The following is a 16,713-nucleotide window of genomic DNA, read 5'->3' on the forward strand; positions in this document are numbered from 1 at the left end:
ATCAGTGATGTCATTTGAGATGTCATCAGTGATGTCATTTCAGATGTCATTAGTGATGTCATCAGTGATGTCACTGAAGTATGGTGTTCTGTGTTTAACTGTATAGATGAAGAAATGGAAGTGTGATTGATTCTTTACAGGACTGACTTGGTGTGTGAGTAACTCCATGGATGAGTGGCAGTGTGTGACTGTCTGCATAGGTGTATGAGTGCATATGATAGTGTTGTAATAATGAGTGACTGTATGTATGAGTGATTGTATGGGTGAATGAGTGAATGTGTGTGTAGACGTAGGAATCAGTGAGTGCGTATGTAGTAACTGGTATTGGTGTGTCATGATGTCATCAGTGATGTCATTTGAGATGTCATCAGTGATGTCATCAGTGATGTCATTTGAGATGTCATCAGTGATGTCATCAGTGATGTCACTGACCATGTCATGAATGATGTAATATGTGACATCATCAGCAGTGGATTGCGGGTGCGCGATATATAGTTAGTGCAACTAACTATATATGGAATTTCAATGGTTTTGTGTGAGTAAAATAAGGTTTTCTAAATGCTAATTCCTAACTATATATGGTCTATAACCTATGGTTTTTTCAGTGAGTTTTCAAGGTTTTGTAAATGCTAATTCCTAACTATATATGGTCTATAACCTATGGTTTTTTCAGTGAATTTCATTGGTTTTTTAACAGCTAATATCTGTAGCTGTAAAATGTATTCTTCTTTAAATCCAAAAATATATTTTATATGTTTATTAATAATTTTTTTTTTAAATAATTTTTTTTCTTCGTTCCCGCTTCGCGAATCGGGAAGCTTCCCGTTAGCTGACTTGATGCCGCGAAATAGACCGCGAGCCGGTAAACGTTTCTTTACCGCAACTGCCGCGTTAGAAAACAACATCGTGACGCCTCCCGTCCGCATGACGTTTCGCGTTGTCGCGTGATACGTCATATGACGTGCTACGTTAGCGAACTCGTACGCTTACCGAGTCGCAAAGCACAGGTTTCTGGAAGCAAACCGGGAGGCCCTGCAAAGCGCTTAACGTAAACACAGCAGGTCATGTGACTTGGTAATAACACTTTTCATTGGTTCATTTCACTTTTGGTTTCCTAATGATGTAAGACTAGGTCATATAATCTAAAATGAACACTTTTCATTGGTTGAGAACTATTGTTTTTCCCAAATGATGAAAATCCCTCCTTCTTTCCTCACTCTGACTTTCATCATTGTGAGAGAAAGACCCTTTGTTACCAGTGAGCAATGGCTTCTTTAGTAGCTTCAGCTGGTGCTTCCCCACCACCTCCACCACATCCAAGGAAGAGTGGACCACCTGCTCAAGTTATAATTCAGCAAGAAGAGGAAGAAGAGGAACAGGACGACGAGCACGAAGAGAGGCACTTTTTGCCTGAGGAGCCCAGGACGTCTCACCGGAAAGAAAACTTCATTTGGCAATTTTTTAAAATTCCCAAAGGTCAGAAAAAAGTAAATGCAAGATACGTAACTTGCCTTATATGTCAAGATAGACTGTCCAGAGGGACCGACAAAAAATACAGTTTCGGAAACTACACAATGCATCGCCATATGACTAGGTGGCATCCTAACAACTACAGTGCTGCACAGTTTCGTAACAACCTAGATAATCTCCCTATTATGGCCAGAAGATCTGTTGTACCGGAAGTAACGGGACCAGAGGGCAGGGAGATGGTGCCAAATATTCAAACGAGATTTCATGAAGTAAAACACGTCTGCGTACATTGCAATGGATTCATTTGCTACGGAGAAAGAAGCATCACTCTGATCAACAGAGCTATTGACTATCATATGCAAGTTTGTACGAAACGCCCCAAATAATAAATACTTTTTTTTGTTTTGTTGCTCCTGTTGAGCCCTTTACAATGAATCGTTTTCATTGCCCCCTGCAAGAAAACCCCCAAAAAATATAAAACTGTTCAGAAAAATTCAAAAAAAGTAAAAAAATGTTCAGAAAAATAATAAAAAAAATATAAAACAACAAAAACAATAAAAAAAAAGTTCTTTTCAGAACTACCTCCCCGTTATTAAAAAATTGGTACAATATTTGGAACTGTGCCAACCTCTATTTCTCGTAGTTCGCTTCCCAGTTCGCTCGCCGGTACGCGAACCGGAAGTGAACCAAAAATTTTTTTTAAAAAAAAGAACAGTAAGTATAAGGGAAGGAAACAGACACTTATGTTAAAAGAAAGACAGCTATAGGGGAGTAAACTAGAGATACTATTACCCGTAATCCACTGCTGATGATGTCACATATTACATCATTCATGACATGCTCAGTGACATCATCAGCAGAGGATTGCGGGTTTTTTGGCAACGTGCCTTATCCACGGTTTAATAACGCTGCCTTTTGCTTTATATAAGTTTTCAAATTGTATGAAATATATACCAATAGGTCGTTATGAACCTTTAGGTAGTGCTTTTCTTCATGAGGTCTGGTCGCTTCCATACACATACAGATGTTTCAAAGATGATCAAGAAGTTTATCTGAATGGAGAGGAATGCACTGAGACGCCAGATCATTCACTAATGTGTAGGCACATACAGTTACACGGTTCATGCAACAAACACCGACCAAATATGGCTTGCGTGTTGCAAGGCACGCCAGTTCCTGCTATCATCCCCACGTTCAAGTTGTTGGAAAATGGTAGTTATTTGATGCTCAATAATGAAGATTGTTCTGGGTTAATTAAAAGTATTCCTTTTATCGTAACAGTAAGTGAACGGGTTATTTGCTGCAGAAATGTTCTATTTCCTCCCACACATGAACATAGGGAGTTTTCAATCTGGCCACAAATACCAACCTTGGGAGCAGATTTCAACGGCATGGCAAGAATAAGAGCTCTTTTGTCTCAGAGAGAGGTGGCCTTGAGTTCGGCCCGTGAAACTTTTGTGCTTCACATAGCGAACACCCGTACAGAGGTGCAGACCCTTTTCAATACAGATTCGCCTTTCCATTTCAGCAAGATGGTTCGGACTATCTTTAACGCGTCCTCCACAAAGGGCCTGGCGCACTTTTTTAAAGTTGTTACCAGTGGTCTCGTGACTTCATTTGAGAAAATCTTTGGAGTCATCCCTGCTTTCTTTCATTCTATTTTTTTCCACTGTGCTTCGTGGATTCCCATTTTTACTTGCATTACCAGCGGACGCTCTTGTGCTTTTTTACATTTTTAAATATGGATGTCCCTCCTGTGCAAGCTCCCGCCCTGCAGCTGCTGACACTGTTCCGCAATCGCATGCTAGAATATTATGGCACAATGCCGTTGGCGATATTAAGCACGGCATATGGATTATCTTTTCGATTCTCCTACTTCACCTGTGTCCAGCCTGTATTTCACTGCCTGACCTGTGATTTCGATTGGGCCATTGATTTGTGTCTCTGCGGACCGGTTTCTCCTGACGTCGACTTTAATCAGCTGATGACTCCTATCATTACTCACGAGTTGGTTTGTCCTGGCGAAAGGATTATGGCTGTGGCATTGATGCATGGACTAATTGGTCCCTGGAATTTACTGGCGGCAACACAGTCTTTCTTGGAACAGAGCTTTCTTGAAAACCCACCGAGCTGTCCTCTGATGGTGATAGAGGATCCGGTGCTGGGAGAGCACGTATGTTCTTTTCCGCTTTTAAATTGGATGGCTGAACTCTTTTCGGATGAAGACGGTGACTTCCTATTGGAGGCTGTTGCAGCTTATTTTGCATACACAGTTATGTCATAGACCTTTTTCATGTTTGATATGCTGAGTACTAGCATTTCATTGACAATTCATTGACTTATTTGTCAAGTTTTTATTATTTAGCTTGCCTATTGGCTTAAGACTCGATAAAGTACTTGGCTGTTTTATTTTTCTTTAGCATTAAATTTTCCTAGTTTTTAATGTTTTACCTTGCGGACCGTCCACATATAAAGTTGCAATCTGCTCTCATGAGATGGCACTTCTATTATCTTATTCAGTTCATTTCCGGATCATGGGGAGGTGTCATCTAGGTCCTGGATATCTTTACACCGTGTTAAGTTAGCATGGGCTCATTACCGGTTTAAACGCCATTTTTCCTTTTTTGCAACTTCTGCACACGACACTTAGTTGTTGCTTTAGCTTTCAACCTAGTAGTTCATCGTGGTTTACATGAGAATAATATGTTATTGCTCTACTATCTGCTTTGCTTGTTAAAGTATATCTGTACAGCGAGTGCTGAAGTTTCAAGAACAACACGATACAGAATTGTTATGAGGTCTGATCTCCACGACTTCATACTCATAACATAAGTGCAGCTTCTGCCAATTCTGGGCATGAGGCGGGTTTTATATTGCTTTGCCGAACACACATACACAACAGTTGATGCGGTTCACATGAAGAGAGAGCTGGTGTATGCTGATGTGATTCCTTCAAATCTAAGACACTAAAGTATGGGCACGCCCTAAACCAACACAAACAGACCTTCTTAGCAAATAATATAATATGTGTATTAGGGAGGGTGAGATATAAGCAGCCGCGAGCCGTGGAGGGAGTTACGGTGGGGCAGGGAGGCGGGGAGGGGGAGGGGCAGGGTGGAGCCCTCTCCACCCTGCCCCTCCCCCTCCCCGCCTCCCTGCCCCACCGTAACTCCCTCCACGGCCCGTGGCTGCTTATAAGTGTTGCTAACTCTTATTCATTTACAGCATGTTAACATACTGTCACCATTCGCTTTTTATGTACTAGTAACTATGCTGGTAATTTTGCTACTGATAATATGTGTACTTGTATTATCTAAGATACTACGCCTGAGAAGACGGCATTAGTAAATAAACATTTCAAATACACATGTGTTCTTCTTAACTCCATGTTCTGGTTTCTAAGAAATATATAACGACCGACTGTTCATGAGTTCCACGTATCCTGAGGTACTATAAGTTCATATTCTGGATTGTCTAAACATTGAGAGTTTGTTATATCCAATGTGACACTGTACCTAGCTTGCTAAGGGGTTTTTGATTACTAAGGTGAGTTTTGGGGCACCCTAATTCGCCGAGGTTCCAATCCTCTGTCCACAGTTCTGTGTGAGAACAGAAACCCTGCGACAGGGGCACCCCGACCCTTGCTGGAGCTTCATCACACTTGCGATACAACTCCAGCAATGCGCCACCTTTACGGCACAGATACATCACGCATCTGTGCTGTTTTTGCCCCATGATGCGCCGCATTGTAAATGCAGCACACCATAGGTGACGGAACAGCGGCACAGAATGACTAACACATCCCTGGTGATGCGCCAGTCATCATAAATCTATCCCTATGCTTCTTATCTTGTTAGAGATGAACCGCCATATGTATCATCAAAGTTTTTTGCATTTCCTAAATAGCGAACTTTAAGGAATAAATAGCGATTCTTTACCATTCCTAGTTTGCGATGAGCTATTTGCTAATTACAAATTACCCATTCATTTCCTTCATTTCCATAGGGCGGTTGGACTCACTTTTAGCTCGAACGGCTGAATGGATTTCCACGAAACTTGGCAAAATTGTAGGGACTGGTAGCCCGATGTGCCTTTGCTATGTCTCAAGATATATGCTCCAGTGGTTTTTACGAAAATTAACTTTGAAAAATATATATTGGGCTACATTGGCCTATATATATGTTGGAGCCCAAATGTAGCCCAATGTAGCCCAATGAAGCCCAATGAAGCCCAATGTAGCCCAATGTAGCCCAAAGATGGCCGCCAGAGACAAAAAAAACAAATGTAGCCCAAATATCAGCCAGATGTAGCCCAACTATAGCCCAGTGACAGAATGACCAATCAGCTTCGCAAACCTCCGTTACGCGAAGCGGAGCGCTGTTACAGATATATATCTTTTTTTGAACGTTAATTTCTCAAAATCCACTGGAGCACATATATTGAGACCTAGCAAAGGCACATCGGGCTACCAGTCCCTAATATTTTACCAAGTTTCGTGCAAATCCATTCAGCCGTTCGATTATTATTATTAATTTTTTTTTTTGCCCCGCGGGGCCCTTTTAAAACCTCCACATCAAACCTAGGGGGTCAGCGAGGATCTACTATGCCCCCTTATGGTCATTTGCCCCTTCGCTTTGGCCTCCTCTTGTCTCTCGATCCTACCGAGAGACAAGATGGCGGCCGCTACGGACTGTTTGGAATGTTTACAGACGCCGGAGAACCAATCAGCTTCGCTTCACAAAGCTCCGTTGCGCGAAAAGTACGCGTACTGGAGCGCTGCCCGGTCCGCTGTTACAGATATATATCTTTTTTTAAACGTTAATTTCTCAAAATCCACTGTAGCACATATATTGAGACCTACAAAAGGCACATCGGGCTACCAGTCCCTACGATTTTGCCAAGTTTCGTGCAAATCCATTCAGCCGTTCGGGCTAAAAGTGAGGCCAACCGCCCTATGGAAAACTCAATGTTAAAAACACGTTTTGGGACCCCCCTTTTTTCTCGACCCCCCCTGGACGAACCCCCCCCAATTTTCAGGGGCTGCTCAGAAACAAAATGTGCCATTTTCCTGAAAATTTCAGCCAATTCCGTCCACAAACGCCAAAGTTATTTGACATAGAATTTTCAAAAATCCCATAGAGAAAAAATCCTAACTATATATACCTACTGGCGACCACCAGTAGGTAATATATATATATATATATTTATAATAATTATTTGTATTATGTTTCAATAATCTCATAATTAAATACAATATTTATTTATTAATAGTAATAACTAAATATATATATATATAAAATATGTATGTTTATTTTTTAGATATTACATTTATTATTTATCATTTTTAACTTTTTTAAATAATCCCCACTATGTGTTTATTCATTATTTTTAATATTTAAATAATTTTATAGGACATTTAAAAAAAAAACGATATTTTTCAACAACAATATTTTGGTTTCAATATTTTTGTACTTACCTGGTAGAGATAGGATGCAGATAATCTGTTCATTCATATTCTGTACTCGATATTGTTGTAGGTCGATATTTGGTCCATCGGTATTGTGTCAGTTATCCGTCTCCATATAGTATGTGTCTAGGTTAATAAACAGCCTAGTGTAGTACTTAGGATAACAGACCCTCTCAAAACATAAGGAGTGCTCAAACCTTGAAGAAGGTAAAAAAAACAATTCAATCAGAAATTTGGTCAACAGCCTCACATTAAAATCAAATAGCTACAATTAAAATCAGAGGTAATTGCATAGAAGTTGGCGTTATTATCAGAGTCTCAATTTCACTCAAGCCCACTATCAGTGAAGGAGAAATGATGGAAATCGTGGCTCCAATCAGAAGCAAAGAGGCAGTCACCTAACAATCTGCTAATAGTATGCAGGATATGCAGGCAAGATGAAAACACAAATAGAGTGACCAAGCCCTGCTTCTCCCTGGCTTCCTCAAAGCAGCTGTAGAGCTGCTAAAGAAAAAGTAGCACGTTAAGTGTGCTAATGTTAAATCCTTCTTATTGCTAGGTGCAAGTTAAAACGTAGTTACGTGATGGCTCTGGGGCCTGAAATCTGCCAGAGTGAGGGGCAGGCCAAACACAGAACCAGAGCAGAGGGGAATGAGTAAACTCACCCAACAAGTCAACGAAAAGGTTGCCTAATATCCACGTTAGGGGTCCCGCCCCGGCCTCTTCCGGGCTCTGACGGTCGTGGACGGGCCCCCAGGCCTGGGCTTTACCCTGGCACAGCCAGGGTGCCTCTGCGTGCGTCATGTGCTGCGGGAGTCATGGTATGGTTTTGTGCGCCTCCTGGTACTCTTGCAGCCTCGATGACATCGGTGGTGGCCCCCAAGCTGCAAGAAGCTCTGAGGGATGTGGTCCGGCTCTCCCCTATCATCACAGCAAAAGAAGTCCAGAGAAATGGGCTTTCCATGCTGGGTGAACCCTGGTGTGGTTTTTTGCACCTCCTAGTGCGCTCGTAGCGCTGATGACGTCAGTGGCAGCTCCCAAACCACAAGAAGCTCTGAGGGATGTGGTCCGGCTCCCCCACACCAGCACGGCAAAAGAAGTGCAGAGCAATGGGCATCCCACTCTGCGAGAGCCCTGTTGTTCTTTTGTGCACCTGTTGGGGGTTTGGGCGCCTCCTGGTGGGCTTGTAGCACTGATGACGGCATTGGCGGCTCCCAAGACGCAAGGAGCTCTGGGGAATGTCATCCGGCTCTCCCCCCACTGGCACGGCAAAACAAGTGCAGAGAAACAGGCATCCCTCTCTGCGGGAGCCCTGGCGTGGTTATGTGTTCCTCCTGGTATGCTTGTGGCACTGATGACGTCGGTGGCGGCTCCAAGCTGCAAGAAGCTCTTGGGGATGTGCTCCAGCTCTCCCCCACCAGCACAGCAAAAGAAGTGCACAGAAATTGGAGTCCCCCGCTGCCCGAACTCTGGGGGATGTGGTCCTGCCCTCCCCCTACTGGCATGGCAAAAGAAGTGCAAAGAAACAAGCATCACCCCAGTATGGACTGTTTCCATGAGCAATGAGATCAGTACTGGTTTTAATTGGGTGGGTCTCTGTTAACAGTGGCACACTGGGAGAAAAAACAATGGGTTGGAATGCTACCAAGAGCGATTACTACTACTTACAATGTTTGCAAATATGAATCCATCACTTGTTGGCTGGATACTTGAGAGTGGCACAGCATGACAAGCTTTCTACTGCTAATGTTTGTGAATTTCAAAAACGAGTACATTTTCACCCAATTAGGGAGCACTTCTTTAGGTGAAGAAATACTATGTTTTTGGTAAACCGTTCACTAATATATATTTAATATCCTGATCCAAAAAATGAACAAGTTGAAACCTGTTAGTGAAATAAAAACACTGTGGAAAACTGACACAGATATAGCGTCAGGGCCCCAAGACCCAACTATAAAACCAAGAATGTATTTGAGGTGTGTCACACTCCAAATACCCCCACTGAAGCTGCACCCCTCCCTGTCCCACCTGGGCTAGGTAGTTCTCCCTGGGAACTGAAGATTATGGTCACATACAACACAACGCCCTCGAGTCGCTGCCTTGGGATGACTTATTTTAAATGCATTTTCACTGCACTCACTGCTAAAAGAACCCTTGATGGCAGAGTTGTCAAACTGATCCCATTTGGGTAGTGCTCCATGTTTCTAGTCCTCACCTATTTCAACTCACTTTATCAAGTAACTGACAGCCCTAAATACTAAGCCCCATTTGCCAGTAGAGGTGATCACACTGGCAATTAATTAATAGGGCGAGCGGAGCCAGAGACGGGATATCTGAGCCATGGGATGGCTAGCTATAGGAGTTTCTGCATGAGCCAAGCCATGAAAATGTTTGAAATCTATATCATGAAACAAACAGAATGTAAAATTATGATGCAACGGGGCCTGCTTTTAAATCATGTTATTACTGTTTAGGAAGGGACACCTTCCTTCACAAAAGAAACCAATACACCACTCCCTGGATGGGGCAGGGTTTTGACACATTCCCGGAATTATACAATGTTGTAAATCTGGAGTTGTGGAATGGAGTGGCATAGAGTGGAGCAGAGTATAGTACAGTTGAATGGAGTAGAGTGTTGTAGAGTGAAGTCTTGTAGAGTGTAGTGTTGTAGAGTGAAGTCTTGTAGAGTGTAGTGTTGTAGAGTGGTACAGGGTGGCCTCGAGTGAAGTGGCATATAGTACACCGGTGCAGAGCAGATTCGTGTAAAGTGCAGTAGGAAAGAGTGCATTGGTTTTGAGTGAAGTAGTATAGAGTACATTGGCTTAGAGTGCAGTGACATAGAATCGAGTGGCATAGAGTGCAGTGGTGTAGAGTAGAGAGATGCAGAGTAGATTGCAGTGGTGTAGAGTGCAGTGGCATAGAGTAGATTATTTTAGAGTAGAGCAAAGTAGCATAGAGTGCACTGGGCAGGGTACAGTACAGAAGTGTAGAGTGATGTAGAGTGCAGTGGCATGTAGTACATTAGAGTGGCATATAGTTGAGCAGTGCAGAGTAGATTGCAGTGAAGTAGAGTGGTGCAGCGTAGAGTGGTGCGGAGTAAAGTGGTGCAGGGGCAGTGTTGAATAGAGTACAGTGGTGCAGAGTAGAATAGAGTGGTGTAGAGAGCATCGACATAGAGCACAATGGTGTAGAGTGGCGTAGTGAGCAGCGGCATAGAGTGCTGTGGGGCAGAGCAGAGTGGCACGGAGAGCAGTGGCACAGAGAACAGTGGTGCAGAGAGCCATGGTGCAGAGTAGAATAGAGCGGCTTAGCATGCAGTGGGGTAGTGTGTAGTGGTATAAAGTGTTGCAGAGGAGGGTATAGTGGCAAAGATTGCAGTGGTGAAGAGTAGCTGGCATAGAGCGCAGTGGCATAGAATACATTGGCTTTTAGTAAAGTAGTCTTTAGTGCATTGGCATGGATTGGGGTGGTTTGGAGTAGAATAGCGTAGATGGCAATGGTGTTCTGTAGAGTGGCATATATTGGTGCAGGGTAGAGTGCAGTGGCTTGGAGCCAGTGGCAGAGAGTGAAGAATTGCAGAGTAGACTGTTGTAGAGTGCAGTGGTATATAGTATAGTAGAGTTGCGTAGAGTGCATTGGTGTTTAATGCAGTTGCATTGAGTGGCATAGGGAGCAGTGGCGTAGAGTACCATGGTGCAGAGTAGTATAGATTGGCTAGAGTGCAGTGACATAGAATAAGAAGGCCTAAAGTGCAGTGGCAGAATGAGTTGCAGAGTAGAGTATAGTTGTGAAGAGTGCAGAGATGCAGAGTATATTGGTATAGAGTGCAGTGGTGTAGAGTGCATTAATTTTCAGTAACATTTTAGCGTGCATTAGCGTAGACAGCAGTGATGCAGATTAGAATGCAGTGGCACAGAGCAGAGTGGAGTGGCACAGAGCAGAGTGGAGTGGCGCTGATTGGAGTGACGCTGAGAACAATGGCACGAAGTTCAAGTGGCATAGAGTAGTGCAGAGTAGAGTGGCATAGAGAGCAGTGGCACAGAGTACAGTGGTGCAGAGTAGAATATCATGGCGTAGAGTGCAGTGGTGTAAAGTGTTGCAGAGTAGAGTATAGTTGTGTAGAGTGCAGAGGTGCAGAGTAGATTGGCATAGATTGCAGTGGCATAGAGTGCATCGGGTTTGAGTAAAATAGTGTAGAGTGCATAGGCATAGAGTGCAGTGATACAGAGTAGAGTGGAGTGGTGCACTGTAAAGTGGAGTTCAGTCGTAAAGAGTGTAGCAGTGCTAAGTATAGAAGCATTAATTAGATTGTTTCAGAGTAAAGAAGAGTGGTGCACGGTAAAGCACTATAGCGTAGAGAAGAGTGCCATACAGTGCAGAGGAGATCAGAGTGGTGGTGAGTGGATTGGCAATGAGTGCTCTGACGTAGAGTGGAGTGGTACAGAGTAGAGTGCATTGGTGTAGAGTGCAGTGGTATGTGGTGCAGTGTTTCAGATTAGAGTGGCATAAAGTGGAGTGGTGCATAGTGGAGTAATGTACAGTGCAGTGGCAAAAAATAAAGTAGTGCATAATAGAGTAGTGTGGGGTAGTGTCGATTGGCATTGAGTACAGTGATGTAGAGTTGAGAAGCATAGAGTGAAGTGGCATAGAGTGGAGTGGTGCAGAGTAGATTGTAGTAATCCAATATTGAGTGGCTTGGAGTTGTGTGGAGTGGTGAAAAGTAGAGTAGAGTGGGATAACGTGGAATATGCTTGGTGTGGTAGCACACTGCCAGTAGAGACAACACATCTTCCATTGAAATGGCCAATACATTTGCACAGACATGCAGTTTTATCAATAAATGAATACAGCACACAAATACTAAGTGGAAATGCCATCACCTAGTGTATTGATTGTTTAGATAATATTGACATATTTGTTTTACTACCTTTCAGAATTACAAAACAATTTGCTTCATTTGTGCTATTATAATTCTTATTCAGTTCATAGGTCATTTACAAACATTTACATTTTGTTGTGTGGTAGAATAAAAATACCATTGTACAGCCTTACTCAAGCACACCCCCTCCCCTTATAGTCAGCATGATTTCCACATAAATCCTCTCACTTTAAAGTCAGAGAAATAAAAGTAAACACCAAGCCCCCTGGAATATAGAGTATGACATGTGACCTCTGTCTTCAAATGTACAGTAAATGTGACATGATAAGAACACGATTTAAAGGCCTGCTTACAGAAATCAAGTACTGGTTGAAGATTACAGTGAATAGGATTTGGGCAAGGGAAGGGACAAACACAAGCTGGACAGCCTAAAACAAATAGTGCCAGCAAACAGAGAGCAAGGAAATGTGAGTTACAACCCACCAAGCCAATGGTTAGCAATAGGCACAATGCATTTCAAGGGAAGTTTTCAGGATGCCCCCATGATGTTAATAAAAACCAGATAACTGCGCTATCTGGTAGGTTTTTACCTAAAAAGAAGAAAGTCACAAAATTAATATTGTCTCTCTTTGTTTTTGAAACTCGAAACAGATATTAAAACATCTTTATACATACAGTTTTCCTAAAAATACAATAAAGAATGTAAAGTCTTGATAATAATATTTGCCAGTCCACTCTTAAAGCTGTGTCTCTCTAAAGTAATTATTGTTTACGTATTTGTGCATGTGCTTGTGAATGGGTGTATGTAAGTTTGTGTAAGTATGCATTTGTGAATGGATGGATATGAGCATGTGTATGTGTGTGTGTGTGTCTGTGTGTGCATGCTTGTGAATGGGTGGAAGTGAGCATTTGCGTGTATGCCTGTCCCACAAGGTCTACAATTAAGCAGCTTTTACAGGTCTGCTCTAGATAGGTTAAATGGTCTCATATACTTTTACTGATTGCTCCTACTTTGTTGGACTGTCAGCGAAAGGTTTCCATCTAGTGAAGCCAGAGGCGGCACAGTGATTTGAAAAATGACAGTTCACCCAACTCTAAAGAAAGTTAGAGGAGGGTAAGTTTGGGGAACAGTGTATTCTTCCATGTTTGTGGCTACATATCCTGTCAGCCTAACACTAATTGACTAATGCAGGCTGTTAGTCTGTATACTGTATACTGTTTCTGCTTTCATAAAAATTTTAGTGTGCCCCGTAAAGTTTTCACCTATACTAAAATTGGGTCCCTTAAGCTCTCCTTTAAGGCAAACATGTCTTCCTTGAATTTTTCTTCTCCAATGATCAGTTTGCCAAATATCCGCTTCAGTCCTAGACATTTTGCCACATCCACAGCTTATCTATTATTGCATAGGAGGCAGGTGCCAGTGTGCGGTGCATCTATGCTCAGAGACAGGGCAGACATTTGCAGCCCACTTCCATCCAGAGCTTTTAGATTGACTCAGGTGGTACCCACCATCGTATCTCACAACTTCTGAGGAAAGGTGCTCACCCAATGTGGCAGAGGTTGTACTGCCGACTGTAATATCAGTAGCTGCCTGTAATACTTTATAACAGGGATCTAGTGATATGATTTATTTACATGAAAGATCCAATATGAAGACTTGTTTCTGATCAGAAACTACACCTCAGGAATTATTAACATTGTTAAACTTGCTTTCTGACCTCCCTGTTTTGACTCTGTTTTTGCTCGCATAGTGTTTCTGCGCACTTTTCTCACTGCTGATCCGTGGTAAAGTGCAAGTGCTCCTGTGGTAAATTGTGTTATGGATTGGTGTTTCCATGATTGGATATTTGATTTACTTGTTAGTCCACAGTAAAGTTCACTAAGTGTGCCAGGGCCTGTAAATCAAATGCTACTAGTGGACCTGCTGCACTGATTGTGCCCCCCACGTGAGTGGCCCGGAAAAGGTACCTCAGACCCGCCATTGCGGAGTCTGCACGCAGTTTTTAACTGCCATGTCAACTTGGCCAGTGCACCCACTTGCCAGTCCCTTACCTTCCCTTTTCTTACATGTCAGCCACCCCTAAGGTAGGTCCAAGGTACCCCTGTGGGCCGGGTGCAGTGTATGTGAAAGGTAGGACATGGCCTGGTGTGTGTGGCATGTCCTGATAGAAAATTACGGAACATTTTGTTTTTTAGTATTGCAAGGCGACCTGTTCCGCATATGACAGAATGGAGAATTTCTTCATAACATCCTATAAACATAACTGGCCCGGGGAATTAGGTATGAAAAAAAAGTTTAGTATGTCTGAACTCGGAACCTAAAGATGCATCTTTTAGTTAAGGTGATTTTTACATTCTGTGTTTTAAAATACCACTTTTAGAAAGTAGGTATTTTCCTGCCCAGTCATTCCGTGTGCCTCTGCTGGAATGTGGATTGCCTGTCTGCGTTTTGGATGACAAAAGGCTGGGAAGCAGGTGTGGCTCCAGATAGTCGAGGAGGGCCAGGAAAGGGCTAAATAGACCTGTGCTTCATTGGGAAGGGGAAGAGATGTGCTTGCTCCTCAAAGGGCCTGGTCTGCCTCTGACCATGCTGTCTCCACTTCCTGCTAGGAAGTCACACCAGAGAAGGCAGAACAGTTCTGGATGGGCACAGACACTTTCTGCCTCAGAGATCAAAGAATTTTGCGATATAAATATTGGGGCCATGACCCCTGAACTTTAGAACTCTTTTGGACCAAGAAGACTGCCAAGAAGAAGATCTGGAGAAACTGTGAGGAGGAACTACCACATTGCTGTGTGCTTTGCGTCTTTCTTGGGCAGTGAAAGGACTGGATTGGACTTTCTGCAATCTACTTTTGTGAGTTCCTCCAAGGGATTGAGGTAGAGCTTGCCACTGTTCAAGAAGTCTCAGGAACAACAAAGACGTCAAGCTCTTCTGCCCTCAGCAGATTGGTGACTGTGTGTTATGTGCTGCAACAGAAGAAAAAGCAATTCTACGATGTCGATGATGCTGAAGGCACCGCAGAGGGTACAGCCGCATAGGGACCCTGGTCTCTCCGACGACACCTGCTGATGCTGCCACCGGGCCGCTGCTCGCACCGCAACCTGTGAGCCTTGGTATCCCCGACGACTGCCCTCCACACCAAAAGCTATGCCGCTGTTTGCACCGTGGTTTGAGGGCATCGCTCGTAAAGTTACATGACGCACCACCCTCATCCCCCACCACAGCCTTGTCCTACCGATGCCGGTGCCATTGACTCCAGTTTGTCAACAGACAACAGCGCTTCAGGCACGACGACGCCGCTGCTTGCACTGCGACCTGCCAGCACTGTGACGAGCACCACCTTTACCTCACACCATGACCCTGGTCTCACCAATGACGCCATCTGAAGCTGCCACTGAGCCACTGCTCGCACCCTGACCGGAGGGCACTGCATGCCGCACCACTGCACTTCGCACGACAGCACAAGACGCCTGCCAATGTCAGCGCTCCTGACTCCAACAGAGAGGAGATCGATTTGCAAAGCGTGTGACTTCAAGGGCCCTGACGACTCCTGCTCTGACCTCCAGAACAGACGCTTGCGGACGCCGTGCTTTCGGAAGCTCAACGAGAGATCGCCAACGCCCTGCATTTCTAAAAGGTTCTGTTTGTGGGTCTTTCCGACACCACAGCTGGCCCGCGACACCGAGGTCAGCCAGGATTGTTTGGATTTATTTGCTCATGATGCCGTGATAGCCCCGGACGGAGCTATCGACATCAAGGAACTGTTTTTCAAGCATATTTTGATAACCAACGATTTTTAAGTACTGTATTGTGGATTTTTATCGTTTTTGGTCTTGTCTTAAGTGTATAAAAATATTGGATATTTTTCTAAACTGGTGTGGTGTCCTTCTGTAGTGCTTACACTGTACTACGGTTCGTTATGTGCAAATGCTTTACACACTGCCTCTAAGATAAGCCTGACTGCTCGTGCCAAGCTACCAAGGAGGTGAGCAGGGGTTATTTTAGGAGTGTAACTCCCTTATCCTGACTAGAGTGGTGGTTTCTGCCTGGCTTTGGCACATGCCCTAGCCTTCCAAAAATCCAATTTCTAACAAATTTACATACCAATAAACATAAACATTTAAATACAAAAAAAAAGTTTCAGTGACCTTAGTCTGTAGCACATCCTCGATGTTCGCTAGTCCCTGGCTCCAGTATCTTTCAAGCGGGAGGTACCTCAGTGCCCACATATCCTTATCCAGTCCAGACACTGCTCTCATGCTGCATGAGTAAAGTGTCTGGATTGGCTGGAGCAGGCTGCCTCAGCACTCCCAGGAGCACTGAAGGCCCGTGCCTGCTCTCCAACATGGCTGGCTTAGACAACTGGGTTGGAGAGTTTGAATTGCGCATGTCGGTTTGGCCGTAGCAAGGTAGCCAGCCAAACCCACATGCGCAATTCGTACTGAAAGGGCCACTTGTCATTGCTGCCAGTCAGCAGCAACGATGCACTCGCCCTCTCTGTTAGGTTAAAAGCAGGAACACATCCTTTTTTTACCATTTTGATTTTTCAGCTTTCTGCTCAGCAGTGTGTGAGGCAGAGCCCCTCCACTCCCATGGAGGAACCACTGCTGTCCTGCCTATCTTCCAACTCCTGCAGCTGTGCTTTGTGCTTTCATTCAAACCTGACAAGCAGAGCTGAGCTGACAGGCTCTCTGAGAGCCCTTTATGAAGTAGCAACAGTGAGCAACAGGTGTATCAACTGTTGCTACATCATGGCATTGTTATGACTTTCAGAAACTGAAATAAACCATGGTGCCTCTCTGTGAGACCCCTGAATATCAAGTGAATTCATAGTACATGCACCGTTTGGTCAAAGGCAAATTGGAAAGGCGAGTTTTAAGTTTGCCCAAACTA

This window comes from Lissotriton helveticus, chromosome 1_1 (genome assembly GCF_964261635.1).
Source record: "Lissotriton helveticus chromosome 1_1, aLisHel1.1, whole genome shotgun sequence".
In the NCBI taxonomy this organism is placed as follows: domain Eukaryota; kingdom Metazoa; phylum Chordata; class Amphibia; order Caudata; family Salamandridae; genus Lissotriton; species Lissotriton helveticus.